Raw genomic sequence first — 18343 nt, 5'->3', positions numbered from 1 at the left:
GGGAAATTTTTTTTTCATAAAATAATCAAATAATTTGTATCATTTTGACTTTGGCAAAGCAATTGTGAAATAGTACAAAATTTTAGGGGGGTTACAATTCTGAAGTGTAGCAGTTACCAAAGAGAGAATGTTACTTTGAAATTAAATTAACCATTGTTCTGTTGCAACAGTGTTTAATAAAGCCAGAGGGAGAAAAACATTATTATTTTATGAACATCTAAATTTCACTCGTTGGCTTTAAAAGTTTGGATACTCTTATTATTAAATGATTGGTTAGTATAAGATAGCAATGTCCAAACTTTTCAACCAAAGAAAAATCTACAAATCTAAAGGCTCTAACGTCCAGTCTGTTCCCTCCTGGATTTTTAATAAAAAAAATAATTATGAATTTCGTGCTTTTCTTAATTACTTAGAGATAGCCATATTTGAAATGTCGATATGCATTTTATTTTATATTTTTTTGTGGATGTGATTTAAAACTCCCTCCCCCCCCCCCCTCCTCTATTTTTTTTATTTTAAGGGTAAAAACATGGAGGGGGATGACATTGGACTATGAATAAAACTGGTACTCAAAGTCAATAACTTTGAGGACTATTATTACATTTTGTTTGTTAGTAAAAATCAGCATATCCAAACTTTTCACCAATAACTTTAACCTGCAGAAGGGGTAGTTTTGTATATTATATTTGGGGGTATATAGAGATTTATTTCCATTCACTTATCCCTTAAAATAACTAGGTGAAGTTCAGGATTATTTTGTTCAGGGAAAGTGATAAAAAGCCTAAAACCTGTTCAAAAAAAGGAATATATTTCTTCCAACCGTTTCTTAAATATTAAGGAACAATAATAAAACCTAAGGAAAATGTAAAGTGTAAAACTAAAGCGTATTATAATTTTTGTGTATTTAGTTTTATGCAAGTTATTTGCACTTTAGAGTTTGTATTTTTCACATGCTAAATGTGTTCTATAAAAATTAGGGTTTGTATTTTTCACCTGCTTATATGTTCTATGGGATCTTAAGGGATAAAACAATCTACTTCACCACTTCAGTAGATTAAATTCTTGATGGAAAGATAATTTAAACCAGCCATTCAAGAAAATAATAATAATGACTCCAAAGTTTGTAAGCATACGAATGAGAGAACGTATCTATAAATCTTTTAGATCCAGTCTAATTTACAGTCCCATGTTCCCCTCCCCCTTGATAAAACTAGTCTTCCTTAACTCAATTCAAATTTGTCAATCAAAATCTCGAAAATTACCCTATTGTAACAATAAAATAAACCCTTTCAATAGATAGGGGGGAGCTTATTTTTAGGCATTTAATTAGTTAATTTTAAACAACATTGCTTTTTAGTTCTTCTTAATTTGTTAAAGCTTTAACCCAGAATGATGATTTTTAATAGAGGTTAGAAATGTAAATTTATATGGAAATATACGTTCTTGTAGATCAATAGTTTATTCCGCATTTAGTTTTTACCCCCTTAGTACCATTAGTTTTTAATAAAAACAGTTTTGTTTGGGGCGAAATATAGATTTTTCTCCTGGTTATTTTATACTTTAGAATTACAGTATAATATGTGTCTATCCTAGTCTTCTATCTTAACTTGCATGCTACTGTCTTAGAAGGACTTAAGAAATCCGCCAAAGTTAGGAATGCAATTTTGACCATACCCCAAAGACCCATTTTCTGTTATCAGCACCCCTTTTCCCTACATTTTACACCCCCACCCCATCTCCTGGTCAAACATGCAATCTTTTTTTACCAAGTGTTCTCACAATATGACCAATATTTTTTTTATGTTCTAAAAAAGGAGAAATTTGTTGATAAGTGTAGTCAGATGGAAATATGCTAGATCAAAAACTGACCCAAATAGCGTAGGAATCATAAGAAGTGTTTCGAAAAAAATAATTTCAAAATTAGCAAACGTAAGATTAAAGATTTCTTAGTCATACGCCAGATATAGCAGCAACTATAAATATATACTAGCGGCTTCTTCCCTAGAAGCCTTTAGTAGCACTTTGAATGTTTTTTTGTTGCGTTCAAGTTTCTACGATATATTGCGTAAGAGTCTCTTTATACGATACCTCGCAATGTTACGTAGGAGTCTCTATACTTAAAATATAAATTTTAATTTATTATTATTTCTCTTGGGAGGGTGGTGGTACCCTCCCCCAAAATAGTTTTAAACCTTCCTGGGACCTATGAGAAGCTAGCCTGTTAAGGAGAATCCGATTGGTTCAGCGGTTAGAGAGAGCCTTCGGTACAAACAAACACACAGACACACAAACATCCTGTTACTTTAGTATAAGGATACTTACATATACCTCTTTAATGTCTTTAGTTATGACGCAGTAAGAACTGTTCAGGTACGCCCACTTAAAATCTTGCAACCAGAACCAATAATTTGCATAAAATTGGTGGATTTTTGGGAACATCTTTCAGCTTTTTTTAAATGCAATATTTTCTAATACACCGTACTTGAAACTTTGGTCCAAAACTCTATTAAAACACTGGGATAAGACAATGGATGATAATTGCAGCTATAGTGTCAAATGATGCTATACAGCCTACCATTTGTCAATGAAAATGTATACTGGCCTGCCATTAGTAATTTGGTATGTATATTGGCCTATTAACAGTTCTAAATTATAGACGTCTACACAGATAACTACCTCCCCCCCCCCCTTTTAAAAGGACCCTTTTTAGTCTGCAAGCAAATTTTTTCTGCTTCTTGGCTGTGTTAATATTCTCGACACTATTGGTTGATTTTCAAAGACCCATTTGAGAGTCGGTACTTGGGATGTAGACATACAGTTATTTAGCCTCTTCCCCCTCTAGTGTTTTACTGTTATGGCCTATCATTGGTCATTTGTATTGTATGACGTCATTGAAGCTTCAAATGTCAGTTATATCCCCTTTCATATAATTCAATTTTGTCGTCGAAAACCTTTTGACATCCCAATGTATCCAGGTTACCGATTGTTCCATGGTTTATTGTTTTGACCAAAATATGGATTTAGGTTATTGGTAGGTTATTTTTTTGTCATAACACTGTTCTAAATTTTATTATTTAGTCTAGCGGCATTGCCCCTAGTGGCATATAGCGGCATTACCCCTAGTGGCATATAGCGGCGCTTTCAAATGTTATCAGATGCCAGTGAAGTTTTCTAGTGGCACTTTCAAACTTGATTTTTGTTTCTTTTCTAGGGGCAAGTTCTATTAAGAGACCCTCCTTAAAATAGTTATAAACCTTCCCATTACCATGAGAAGCTACATTGTAAAGGAGAACTATATCAGTATATCCTTCGGTACATACAGACACACACATATCCTGTTACTTTTACTTATGGATTACTTGTTCCTATTTTTCGGCATACTTTATAGATTTGTATTTGTGTAATTTCAACTTTCCTTATTTCTAGGTTAATAGTACTTTTCTGTTACTTTTTAATTCGTGTATTTTTATTCTTTTGTATTTTCAGTATTGTTGAATTTTGATCATTTAAATTGAGTAAAACTAAAGGCCCCGGTTAACAAAACTGGTATAATTGTATAACTCTTAAAAATTCATTAAATTTTCTTTAATACGATGCCATTCATGATCTTAGTATGACATAGAAAAGGTTCTAAATATAGCGGATATTACTCGGTGTCGAAGCAATACTGGACGATTGGGCATAATGTTTTAGGTGAAGCATTTATCTTTGTTTTCTTAATTTTTAAAACTATGCTTTTATGGATGTAATTTTTTTTTATGTTTCAAATAAATTAAACATAAAAGATATGATATTACATTGTTATATATTATAATATTTCATAACTTGTATTATATTGAGCCTAGCTATATGTTTTTTTTTTAATTTTATTGATTATATAGCATAAAAAAGTTTCCAAATATAGCATACAGGAATAGTTATTTCCCGCATCGTATTATAAACGGCTTTCCGCGGATATAGAATGTACAATTACAACCAGTTTTTTAGCCCCTTGTTTTATTGATCTTTATTTAATTGCTAATAATATTTGGTCGATACGTTTTCCAAACTATTCAAGTGTTAAATAAAATAAAGATAAAATGATAAATATATTTACAAATATCTATAATACAAAGTAGCTTGATGTCTGTCCGTCTATCTGTCTGTCTCTCCGTCTGTCTGTCCGTCTGTTCCTTAAGTTCTCGATAACCACTAAACCAATCGGATTCTACTCTTCAGGGTATATACCTATTGGTCCTGTGGTGGTTTTAAGCTATTTTCTTGGGGGGTGGGACACCCTCAACCCCACAAAAAACACCCCCCCCCCCCATTTTTTTAATTTGCTCAATATTTCCATGGTTCTTTTACGAATTTCGACATAATTTTTTTTTTAAATCACCTCTTGGGGCAAAGCCCCTAGAGGCTAGGGGCGAAGTCGCTAGTTTATAATATTTCAATTGATTGTGAAGCTACTTTAATTTAAAGATCGCGTGTCATTTGTTGTATGAAAGTAAATATCAAATTAAAGGCTGATGGAGGTTTCAAGCAGTAGGCCTTTTATCTTGGACAAAATGTCTATGTAAATACCAGATAAATTAATTCGTGTAGCAACTTTTTGAAATTGAAGATACTTTTCTTCAAAAATTTGTCTGTCTATAGAAATCATAAGGTTAATATCAGCCCGGGCCTTCAGCCTTTCAGTGATCTTATAACTTTTCATTTTGATATCCAGAAAAGCTGTCTATAATACGATGCAATAAATAACTATTATAACAATTTTATAGCCGATTTGCTTATCCATATTTATTTTTTTATTGAATTGCAATAAAAATGCAACACATGTCTGAAAATTTTATCTGTACATTTTGTTCAGAAATAATCATATAGGAAAGGGATATTTTTTACAAAATAAAATTTTTCTACGGTTACCCTCAATATGTCAAGACAAGCACAGAACCCACTCATAATTTTATAATTATGGGGTAGGTAGTTTTTATTGTTTTTATTTTTTCCTTTAGGTTAGGTAAAATTATATTGGGTACAGTCTGTGTGTGTACCGAAAAATCTCGCTAACTGCTAAACCAATTTGGTTCTCCTTTACATTGTAGCGTCTCATAGGTCCCGGAAAGGTTTATTACTATTTTGGGAAAGAAAAACTCCACCCTCTCAATAAAAGATGCCTCGTCCCTCCATAAGAAAATACATTTTTCTTCACAAAACTCAAATTGTAAGTTTGTAATAGGGAGGCGGGGGTCGACCTCCCGCTTCCACCATAGGGCCCCTAGAGGCTTCTAAGGGGAGTAGCTGCTAGTATGTATATAGAGACAAAATATTTTTTTAAAGATGCATAATCTTTTATTTATTTGATTCTGTTATCTCACAGGGAAAAAGTATGGACAATGAGACTAAATATTATTGGACATATTATTACAAAATAACATACATGCATTTTTTGCAGAGAGAAAGAGATAATTTTCGGATCATTGTCAATCGTTGCATAAAGTAACAGAGTGTCTGTCAATCTGTATCGTAGGATTTCGCTAACTGGTGAACTGATATGCTTCTCCTTAACAGTAAAGTTTCTCATAGGTCCTGGGCAGGTTTATAACTATTTCTGTGGAGGATTAACAACCCTTTCAAAACCATAACAATATAAAGACACAGTAAGTTACAAGATTTATAGCATTTAAATTTAAATTTAAATTGATGTAAATTGAACTCTTAAAGTTTCAAATCATGATAAAAATATCTTTGGTTTGCAGTAAAATTATGTAATAATGCCATAATTTATTATTATACTATTTACTAGCGGCTTCGCCCCTAGCCTCTAGAGGCTATGCACCAAGAGATATAATTACAACTTTTATTACCTACCCAGCAGAAAAAAATGCAAATGGATTGATAATTTTCGCACCTACCCAGCAAGTAAAAACGAATTCGCAAAATTCGCTCAATACGTTAAAAAAAAAGAAGGGAGGTTTTTGGTTTTTGGGAAGAAAATAGCCTAAAACCACCACAGGACCAGTAGGAATATTTCCTGAAGAGTAGAATCCAATCGGTTAGTGGTTACAGAGATCTTAAGGGACAGACAGATGGACAGATAGACATCATTCTACTTTGTATTATAGATAGACAATGTACGAGACAAAATGTTATAGTACATTTTATTAGAAACAGCTCAAATTCATTTTTATAGAATTGTTTAGCTTTTAATGTAATAAGAGTTACAAACCCTTTTTACATTAGTCTTAAACTTAAAGTGCGACTAATAGGCCAAGACATTTCTCTTAGTATTGTTATTAAAATTATTATTTTACTCAACTCACTAAATATTACTTTAATTTCTTTAGTATAATGCCGTTTATAGACAGTAACAGGTATCATTTAGCAGGAGATAACCCGATAGAATTAGGCATATTTACTGGGTGGTTTTCTTCAAAGAGGCTAGTCAAGCAAAGAGACCCCCCCCCTCTCTACTACTGAATTGGAAATAGATTATAAATAAGGCTATTAGAGGGAGTTGTGGTTTTATATGTTACCTCATGCTAAGTTAGGTAACCCCAGTTAGGTTATATTAAGTTAGGGTACCACGGAAGGGTTAGGACAACCCAGGTATAGCCCCTCAGTGGTAAGGCATAAAGAAAAAACATAAACCTTTTTTGCATTATAGCTACTGTGCCAAAAAACCTTTGTAATGTTTACTAGTCATTAAATATCCCTTCTCCCGTCCCTTGAATTCCAAAAATCAAAATCCACCAATTAACCGCAGCCAAAATCATTGTGTAAATACTTTTTGTTAATAATATGCTTATCACAATAAGTTTAGCCTGTAAATGTGCTGTTAAACAATTGTCAATGGTTGACTTTTGAAACCGCCTAAAACTGCAATTTTTAAAATGCGCCATCTTTTTATCATATTTTAGTACATTTCATATGTTTTCAAAATTAAGCAACAGAGTAGTAATAATTTCCTAAATCCCTAACTAAAAGAAGTTAGTTGAATATGTGAATATGTCTAATAAGATCTCATAAAGGGCAGAAATGATCATTCCATAATTTTTAGGGATGTTTAGTATTGAACCGTGGCAGATTGATGCTAACCTATTTTATAAAGTAGTAAAGGTAAGGTTAAGTGTTGGTTTTAGGCTATATTTCTTTTAGATCTAAGTCTTGTGATGATTTTAAGCTATTGTTTAAAATCTTCCCTTTTGAAAACAGAGCCTCTGGATGCTAGGGGCAAAGTCGCTAGTTTCCATTTTAGCGTAAAAATCAATGCAAAATTTTTAAATTGTATTTTGTAATAAAATTTTGGTGTTTTCAAAAGTATCTATAAATAAAAGATAGACTGCAAATTATCACTTACACGTTTTCAATCATTAAGTGTTTAAAGGGACACTCTAAAATTTAAGAAACAGGCTAATAGCAGAATAGATTAGACGTTGCAGCTATATTTTACATTTATCTTTTGGGAATTTTCTTGCAAGGTTTTAAATACATGAGATCATTCTAACATGCTTTTCATGCAAAGTTTAACATTTATAGGATAATTCTAACATGACTAAACTAACGAAAAGATGTAACCTTTCCATACGGACGGACGGACGGACGGACCGACCCTTAAAAATAGAAAAGCTTCGCTTTTAAAAGGGTAAATTTAACAACATTTGTATGGGCCGTATTTTTTAATAAAATAAGATAAAAGACTATATCTTCAGATTACAAATAATACATTTTCAAATTATAGTCTTTTTTTATAAATGTTTGATAGATCAGTTTAAAACTTACTAGCGGCTTTGCCCCTAGCTTCTAGGAGCTTTGCCCCGAGAGGTAATTTAAAAAAAGTATTTCTGGTGCTGCCATTTATTTTTTTGGTGGGGGGGGGGAGAAATTTTAATTTTTTTTTGGGGGGGGGGTATCCCATCCATTAAGAAAATAGTTTAAAACCACCACAGGACCAATAGCCAACAGGTTACAGAGATCTTAAGGGACGGACAGACAGACGGACAGACATCAAGCTACTTTGTATTATAGATAATGCATTTTGTAATATTCATTTTATTTGTATTTTAATAGGGAACTATCATTAAAAAAAGTAATAGGATGCCTGTCAGTCTTTATGTCTAGTTGTAACGATAAATGCTGAACAGATTCGGTTCTCCTTTATAGCAGGGCGTCTTATAGGTCATGGGAATATATACAAGAAATCGCCAATAAAAAAAATATGATCCCACCCAAAAATAAATTATCTACCCCCCCCCCCAACCTTCTCCCTCAAGTAGCTAGTATATGTATGAAGTTTCTATGTAAAACTTTTAAAAGTTTTCTTTTAATTATTTATCAAATGCTTTGTCATATTCTAAAATACATATAATTAGTATAATAAAATACAACTAATCCAGCTGATTTAAAAGATTAGTACTAGTATTATTATGAAAAGTTGAGTATCCTTTTATGAAAGTACCATGTCTGTTGGTATGTCTGTGTGTAATGGTTCAACTTTACAATTTAGCTTCTCATAATTCCTGGGAATGTTTATCACAATTTTTGGGAGGGTACCACCACCCTCCTTTAGAATAAATTGACCCCCCCCCCCCCGAAGAATCAAAATTTCTTTTTCTTTTTAAAACTGCGTTTTAATATGAGGGTGGCTGACTTCAAGGTTATCAAACATTTTTGGGTAAGGTATCTCTTCCCTTCAAAGAGAAATAACCCCTGAAATATTACCCCTAAAGAATTACCCCCCGCCCCCCCTAAGTAAAACATAAATCAGATATCTAATATAAAATTTACTTTTTCAAGAACAAAATGAATTTATCTATCTATAATACAAAGTAGCTGGATGTCTGTCCGTCCGTCTGTCTGTCCCTTAGGATCTCGGTAACCACTGAACCGATTAGATTATACACTTCAGGGAATATATCTACTGGTCCTGTGGTTTTTTAAGCTATTAAACCCCCCCCCCCTCTCAAAAAAAATTTTAAAAATCTCCTTAATTTTTAAGGCAATTATTTCAAATTAGTGGATGCAGCACCAGAGGTACTTAATTTATTTTTTAAATTACTGTTAGGGGCGAGGCCGCTAGTTAACATTAAAAATCAGCACGCTACAAAATAAAATGCTAAAAAATTGTTCCAAAAAGTACACTGTTAAAGACACATTATTCTAGAAACGCAAAAAAATGCACAAAAATTTGCATTTTTTACGTCTTGGCATTGAAACAAAATGCACTGTGCAGGCTTTTTAAAGTAGCGAGGTTTCTCTACAGGCGACCTGAATCCAACTGTCTATCTCTAGCTATCTATCTATCTCTCCCTCTCTATCTATGTCTCCTATTCATGAAGTAGAAGCGAAACTAAAGTTAAACTCAAAGAGGTGTGATTGTAATCTTTTGAAATTGCAGAATATATTTTCCAGTATGGCTTCGAAAACCGATTATTATCCGCTGGATTAGAACCGGTTCTAAGCCATCTGAAAAATTATGCCTATCATCGTATTATATTCAGTGTTCTACGAATATAAAAATGTACGATCATAAAACCAGTTTTGTTAGCCCGTGCCCTCGGTATATCGGGGCCAAAAAATGGTTAGTCTTATAATTGTACATTTTATATCCGTGGGAAGCTGTTTATAATACGATGCGAGAAATGACTATTCTTGTTCTTTGTTAGGTACTCTTATGAGACAGCAGATATATAGATATGTATATCTATAACATACCTACATATTAACCTGTTTGTAATGATTTGGATTGCTAACAGGCCAAAAAAAATTTATTGAAAGAAGGTAAAAAAAACTTTGTGGTAACGATTAAAGAGGTGCTGCGCTTCCTGAAACTGTTATAGGAATTATCATGCAAAGTTTGAAATTGATATGGTAGTTATAATATGTTTAGATTAATGTCAAGAGCTATCCGTTACGTACGGACGGCAAGGTCGAACCCAATAATAGAAAAGCTTCGCTTTTATAACTAGGTCAAAAGTTTGTTTGTATGTTTTCAAAGATTTTTCCTTCTATCTTCTTGCATTTACTCTATGAGGTATCTTCTTGCATTTACTCTATGAGGTATCATTATTTTTTAAAAGCGAAGCTTTTCTATAATTAGGGTCGGTCGGTCCGTCCGTTCGTCCGTCCGAGACAGATAGCTTTTATTCGTTAATTTAGGCATGTTAGAATTGTTCCATCGATTTCAAACTTTGTATGATGATTTCTGTAGTAGTTAGGTACGATTTAGAAAGCGTAGCAACTCTATAATTATTACCAGAATGTCCGTACGTTCATTTTAAATGTGTTGATTTTTCTACTTTTTTAACAACAAATTTCTATGTGATCTAATTATCCGTTTGATCTGATTTTTTGTATATTGATTCTTGGGACAACAAAGAACAATATTATAAGCGAAGCAACTCTATAATCAAGTCCTAAAAATGTAAGTATGTCCATAAACATTATCCTGTATCAAGCATTTTTTCAACAAATTCACTTACAATTTTGTTTCGACTCTTATACTTTTATATTCTGATTATTCAGTTCAGACACTATACAAGTGTTAATGTCCGTTTGTCCTACCGTTTCAGTGCTTCGCTTTTATGGATGTTGTCATCCTTATTTAATTAACAGATATTTCCTACATGAAAATAGTACTTCTTTTTACAGGTATGTATAAGCGTACACAAGTACAATGTACATACAAAAAGATGTTAGTTGGGATCATCTCAATTGGATTAAACCATAAATTACATAAGATACTGCTTATTTGAGTAACATATTCTATTTTAATCCAATTACCTAAATTTGAAAGTCATGAAACCTTTCTGTAGTTTAAATATCTTGTAGGTTTCTTTGAGTTTAAGTCATATTTTGAGTAAGATTTTGAGGAGTTGGTTTCATTATTCTACATGGACTAAAACATGCCCATGACAAACACAAAGCGTATAGAGCATATAGACAGACAGGCGAACAATTATTATACTTATTTTAAATGATAATAAAATCATCTGAAATCTAAAACTTTTTTCAGGTAAAGTCCAACCACAAACCAAGCTAGAACTAATCACAAAGATACTCATACAGAATTAAGAAGCTGCCGAAAATTCACAATTCTTTAGGTGCACTAGAGGAATTGATTTGATATTGTTTTAAAATACAATTAATTCAGTTTCTAATCCGGGGGGGGGGGGGTGGGTTAAAACATAAAATTAAAATACCCATTTCGATGTATGTAAAGGGCAAATGTCATATACAGAAAACACATTCTGAAATCTCTGTTTATAACCTAATTGAAGTTCATAATAGTTATTTATCACATCGTCTAACAAGCAGCTTTCCGCAGAAATTAAAAAAAATAATAAACCATTTTTTAGCTGCAAGGGGCCGAATTATTCCAATGCTTTAAACAAGCGGCTGCATCCCAAGCAATTAGGGGATAGGTGAGGTAAACAGCCTGAAACCTTCTCAAGACATTTGTAAAACTTTCCTGAAAAGTACAACCAATTCGAACCAGTATTTTCTGAGATCCTAAGCTTCCCACCAAACCCTTTGATTTAATTTTGCAACAGTTGAACATAAGTGTTCTTGTTTTCATAAACGTTCTTTAAATTTGTATAGAAAGATATGTAGAATAATATATATTCTATATATCTTATAATATATATAGAATGCATCCTGGCACTGAGCAAATTTGTAGGCGCCCGGTACCTTCCTTCCATCCAGCTCTCCAGAGCTTTCAGGGACAGATATAATTCAACTAATTAAAAAATGATTTTCATAAAAATTTCAATTAGTCTAAAATGTTCCTTTTTAAAAAAAATATACTATACTAATCAAAAATATATGGTGTAAAACACAAACATTCAATTTTTAATGGCCATCTATGGCTGTTGTAATTTTTCGAGGCAATATAAATAATCTTAAAATGCAATGTCCCTTTCCCTGCGAGCTATAGGTCCTGGTAACTACTACCAGAGGAAGGACAAGGGTATATTGCTGTTATTTAATCAACATAACTGTATATTTTATTTTAGCTTAATGTTGGCTATTATATATATGGAAAATTGACTCAATAACTGCATTGTCGATAATATGTCAGTTATGATTACTCTAATATCAACGTTAAAATTGTATTTCTAGAATACAAGTAAACATTCTAATAGTTATTACTCAAATATGAATCAAATATTTTGATTTTCTGTTCTACTATTTATTTTTCGAAATAGCCAACCCTATCCCTGATAAAAAGCCCTCTAGTGGCCCAAGGGTTCTGGATGTGATGGGCCGGTTGCTGGACGAACCAGTGGTTCTTCTGGCAGGAGGGAGGGTGGGTGCTTGCACCACAAACTCAACAAGGAAAATTTAAAGGGGGGTTTCAGAAACAATGGTGCAGGGGGGTTGATGCATTTTTCAGAGTAATTTCCTCTAAGGGGGTGTGAGAAGGGGTAGAGATGTTTTGGTTATAGGGGTAGGAAAATTTAGTTGCCGGGGAGGGGGGGGGATATGGGTATGGTTAGAATTGATGGCAAGTGTATTTTTTTGGGTTGCGAAAACGGCCGGGGCCCGTTGGGGGGTTGGTTGGTCAATATTATACTCTCGCAAGGGGTTGGAATTGCGTCTTTCAGCTCACAGGGTTGCACCCCCAAATAACAAGAAACCGGCATCACGGAGATTAGGGCTTCCCGGAGGGTGGCTTTGCTGGTCGGAGGTTGGGTCGGGGGGTGGGAGGAAATGCAAAAATTTGCACAGGACCTCACACAACCAATCTTACCCCCTCCGCCTACCAAATATTGAGAAGAAACTGCAAGTTTATCCCCAAAATTCTCTTCCTCTCAAATATTGTGCTCTGGCTTCGGCTCCGAGAGGAAAAAGATGGAGAGAGAGAGAGAGAGAGAGAGAGAGAGAGAGAGGAGTGCGAAATTAAATTTGTTGCTAAGTGCACAACACACACAAAAACAGATGCACAATACACTGAAAATGCACACAGAATATTGTGTGTGTATGTGTGTGTGTGTGTGTGTGTGCATCCTAGATGCTGAGTAGAAATGGGGTCAGTCAGCAGCTAAAGTTTGGGATATTTTTTCTATGAGAAATGATAGAACAGTACAGATAAAAATTTAGATACAGAAAAAAGCCCTTGAATTTTTTTAATATATAAAGTAGTAACCTTTTTTTGTCTGTAGCGTAGTATCTCACTAACTTCTGAACCGATGATGCAGTCCTCCTTTACAGTCCTTCTTACATGTCCCGGGATAGTTTTAGGCTTTTTTATAGTTTTTAAGTCTAGGTATTGTTTTAGGCTATTTTCCTTCCTTCCATATCCCTTCGAATATAGAGCCCCTAAATTCTAGGGGAGAAGCTGCTTGTTTTTCAATAAGGAGAAAATGTAAATTGGAATTGTTATTTATCGCATCGTATTATAGACAGCTTTCCTCGAATTCAAAATAAAAAATTATGGGCCTGGCCTAACAAAACTTTTATTAATTTTATGAATTTTTATTTTACTGCTCGTAAAAATTTTATATGATACGATGATATTCATCATTTTCATTATGGCTGAGAACCGGTTCTAATCCAGCTGATATTAATCGGTTTCGACGCCATCCTGGAAAAATTAATTTGAAAAAAGCAAGAAAAAGTTTTTGATCAAAAGAACATTAAATCTATAATGACAAGGACAATTATGTGCTACATAAAAATAAAGTATAAAAGTATTGTACTTTAAATTATACTAGCGGCTTCGCCCCTAGCCTCTAGAGGCTTTGCCCCAAGATGTAATAAAATAAAATTTTTGCCGAAATTCGTAAAAGGACCTAGGAAATCTTCTGCATAAAAAAAGGACAAAGGAAATCCTCTGCAAAAAAAGGACCTAGGAAATCTTCTGCAAAAAAAAATGGGGGATTTTTTTATTTTTAGGAGGGTTGGGGGCGTCCCACCCCCCAAGAAAATAGCCTAAAACCACCACAGGACCAGTAGGTATATTCCATGAAGAGTAGAATCCGATCGGTTCAGTAATTACCGAGATCTTAAGCTTCAGACGGACGGACGGACGGACAGACGGACAGACAGACAAACATCAAGCTACTTTGTATTATAGATTGCTACATTAGGTATTATCAACACTTCTTCTCATTCGTTAAAACTCAAGAGACTTAGATTTTGAATTTAAATAATTGAGTTGGCAATTTTGTTTACCGTCTATTTTCTTATTTACTGTCTAAAAATGTATTAGGTGTATACATTGCTAGATAATTCGCCTCTAGCATCCAGGGGTAGCCGGGGAAGATCATGAAAATCAACCCAAGACATGTATAAGGCTTTCCAGAAAAATAAAACCAATTAAATCCAGCAATATCTGAGATCTTAAGCCTCAGATAGGAAACTCTCACTATTTTATTTTGAAGACGTCCAAGTAGTGGTTTAGTTTGTTTACCCCCTTCAATCTTTGAAACCCCTCATTTTATCCCCTCCAAAATAGCGTGGGCGTGCTTTAAATTATTTAAAATTTTAGCTGTAAAATAATTTTTGTCCGTTTTGTTCGTTTATTTATCAAAATTTTAGTTTCCTCTCTGTAGCAGCTAGGATAATCGATACATTATTTCTTGGATGTTGCACCAGATTTTCATGTACTCTGATGAAATGGTGCATTCACAATGGATGAAATAACGATACCCCCCTTCCCCTTACCCTATTCCCTCACCTCCTACTGGATGAACGAACTGACCAACAAATAAGGTCCATATTTTATCCGCGAATATTTAATATCCATTGCTAGTATATGATGGTTTATATAGTGTTGCTGTTTATCATATGTTTTTGCAAATATGCGAATATTTTCATATTTAAAAATTTGCAATATAATGAAATTACGTTTACCTATTTGTTCCCCATTCTAACTCTTGTGAAAGTCTATCTAACAATCTATTTATATAATGGTTGTCTTTTTCTGCCACTCGATTCAAACATCTATTATCTATCCATTTTTCTAATTGAAAAACAAGGATGACAACATCTATAAAAGCGAAGCTCTGAAACGGTAGGACAAACGAACATTAACACTTGTAGAGTGTCAGAACTGATTAATCAGAATATAAAAGTATAATAGTAAACAAAATTGTAAGTAAATTTGTTAAAAACTGCTGAAATACAGGATAATGTTTAAGGACATATTTACATTTTTAGGACTTGATTGATTATAGAGATGCTTCGCTTATAATATTGTGCTTAGTTGTCCTAGTAATCAGTATTCAAAAAATCAGATCAATCGGAAATTAATATTACATACAAATTTGTTGTTAAATATGTTTAAAATCGACATCTTTAAAATGGACGTACGTACCTAACAACTACAGGAATCATTATAAAAAAGTTTGAAATCGATAGGACAATTCTAACATGCCTAAATTAACAAAAAAAAAGCTATCCAAAACGGACGGACTTTAAGCATAGAAAAGCTTCGCTTTTAAAAAAACTGAAGCTAATGAATTGTGAGTTAAAGAGTGGCTCTATAAAAAGAATAATTAAGGCTAACAACATATATCAAATTTAATACTAAAACCTCGCCAAATATTATAAAAATGACACTTTTTTGAATAATATGATTAATTTTATTGCGGGCTGATAAATGGCTCTCGCTTGAACATTGTTTAACTATATGTAAAGAAAGGTTTAATGTAGCTTGGGAAAAGGAATATTATTCTGAAAAACAAGTAAAAGAATAAGACAGACAAATCTAAAGAGTTAAATCATTGTAATTAATTATGATTTTTTAAGGTGATTTATGTCTGCAACTAAAGATCTCGGAAATTTTTATTTGTATGGGCTGTACTTTTCAGGAAAGATTCAAAAAAGTATTTGGGCGTTTTTAAGCTGCCGTCCCCTAGAGGCTAGGAGGAAAGTAACAAGTCAATGATTTAATCATAATTCATCAATTTTATAATTGTTTGTTTTATATCTTCTAATAAATTGCATAAATATGTATACAATATTTGATATTGATAGGACAATTCAAACAAGACCCAAACAATTATCAGACAACCAACCGAGTAACTTTTCGTATAGTGGCAAGGATATGCTATATGCCTTTTTTTGTGCAAAGGCAAAACCAACATTTTTAAGTGTGATAAGCAACAAATTTAAATACATGATATCTTTTAAATATTGATTCCTATTACAACAATGTACAATGTTATTAGCGAAGCATCACTATAATAAAGTCCTAAAATGTTAGTATGTCTGTAAACAGTATCATGTACTTCGGCACTTTTGCAACAAATTTACATACAATTTTGACTAGACCTTTGCATTAATAATTTGCTTATTTTGTCCTGACACTCTACAATTGTTAATGTTCGTTTGTCCTTCCAATTCAAAGCTTCGCTTTTATGAATGTTGTCATCCTTGTTTTTATAAGAATTGTCCTGTTCAACAAAGCCTAGGCCTAGAAATTGGCCCAGCTGTTATAGATAGATATATAAATAGTTATGTTGATATAGGCCTAGGTGATGGATAGATATGTATAAGTTTATGCCCAACTGATTAAAGATGTAGTCCTCTATAAATAGATAGATAAATGTAGGCCTAGCTGACTGCATACTAATTGCTAGGCCTAACTATTTCTGTCTATCTATCTATACAAATAGGCCTACTTAAACCACTCTCAAGGTCAGGATATCTGACTACATCTATCTATCTAACCTCCTAGGCCTCTAAAATTATCTATCTATCCATACATTAACTAGGCCTCTAAATGTAATTCTCTCTCTAACTCTATTTCTCTCCCATCTCTCTCTTTTTTCTATGTTTCCGTATGTGTTGCCCCCCCCCCCCCCCGAATGTCCTAGTTTACGTACTTTATTTCATGTCCTATTTGTGTCTCCATATCCCCCCCCCCATATCCCCCCCCCATATCCCCCCCCCCATAGCCCCCTCTGCTCTATATATATCCTATTTCTTTCCTTGTATTTGGAATTTCTTTACATGTTTACTAGGGACATTTTTTAAAACTTAATTCTTAATTTTATCTTATTATAATATTACTAATATATATTGAAGATATTAGCCCTATGGGGAGACATTTTTAGGACCTTAAGACCCTAACCATAAAGACTCATATGTTACCGTGTGTTAGTGTGTATCAGTCTTTACAGGTGCATGCGTGTGTGTGTGTGTGTGTGTGTGTGCAGGTGCGTGCAAGCCATTTTCTAAGTGTATGTTTGCATGATGGACGGTCAGACAGACGGACGCTTGGATGAACCGTAATTATTGAGTAGATTCACTCATCAAACCTCCTAAAATTTTTAAAATCCACGATAATATTTAATTTCTGTTTTAAAATTGAAGTGGTCCAATGATCCCAGCTGCATCGCATTGGAAATTGACATTCTTGTCGACCTTGGTTTTATTTCCACACCGCCTTAACTATCTATCTATCCATCCCCATACAACTATCTATCTATCAATGTTCTATATACGACACATCAACTCTTCCCCTTTTCTTCCATCGGAGCATTTAATCCCAACCCCTTTCTATTTATTTCTCCCATAAAATCGCATATTAGCCTCTAAACAAGGAGGATAACATCCATAAGCTCCCAACCATATGATACCAAACAAATAAAGACAGGCAGATAGTGTGAGTTAGAAAGTAGATATATACAAATTCAATAGCCTCCACAGAATAATTGACGGACGGTCAGACAGAGTATGTTATACAGTAGAGACTTATTTTTACAAAAGAAAACAGCTATCCATTATGAATAGTAGAAGAATGGATTTACATAGTGACATCTAGAGTAGCCTCGCTAGTAAAAAAAAGTATCATTATCAGAAGCACCATTCTAGTTTAGTTACCGACACCATTCCACTTTTCAACAGATCAGACCCCCCCCCCCCCCCCCGCCTCCCAAATACCCCCTCCCCAAACCCGGTGTTTTGTGGCCTCCCGGAGTGTGTTGGCCTTGAGCCTCTGAGAGCCAAGCCAGGCAATGAAACACTCTGTTCGAATCCCTCTACTTCCTTCTTTTTCATGTTAATATAAACAAGCCGGCTTTTACCCCCTTTAAAAAAATAAACGCCCACCCCCCCCCCCCCCCTCCCCTCAACCCTTCTCATAGAGAATTTTCCTTTTTCTCCTCTCACATCAATATCAGGCCATATTGGTTCCTTATCTATAGTTTGCCCCCATTACCCCCCACCCCCCCCCTGTAGATCAACCCACCCCCTGAAGCTGTAAATGGTCTGTTTTGTGTGCAGTTAGTTGCAGCAGCAGCCAGTCAGTCAGTCCACTGTCTGCTGCACCCAGAGAGCTGGGGGGGGGGGGGGGGAGGGGGCAGAAGAGAATTGGCCAGAGTGCATAAGAGAGTATTCTACGTTTCAA

The 18343-nt window shown here is 34.0% G+C and overlaps 1 long non-coding RNA gene across 1 annotated transcript in view; it reads left to right on the top strand.

Moving 5' to 3' along the window:
* Positions 1 to 18343, top strand: part of LOC145323712 (uncharacterized) — a 135892-nt gene that overhangs the window by 91550 nt on the left and 25999 nt on the right. The window contains exon 2 of the long non-coding RNA XR_013881070.1: positions 10997 to 11084. This is a non-coding gene — a long non-coding RNA (uncharacterized LOC145323712). The remainder of the gene's footprint in view (positions 1 to 10996; positions 11085 to 18343) is intronic.

The sequence above is a fragment of the Acartia tonsa genome, chromosome 7, assembly GCF_053477335.1.
Source record: "Acartia tonsa isolate MP-2025a chromosome 7, ASM5347733v1, whole genome shotgun sequence".
NCBI lineage: Eukaryota > Metazoa > Arthropoda > Copepoda > Calanoida > Acartiidae > Acartia > Acartia tonsa.
The sequence above is the reverse complement of the archived record's forward strand: the minus strand, read 5'-3'. Positions and strand labels throughout refer to the sequence as shown.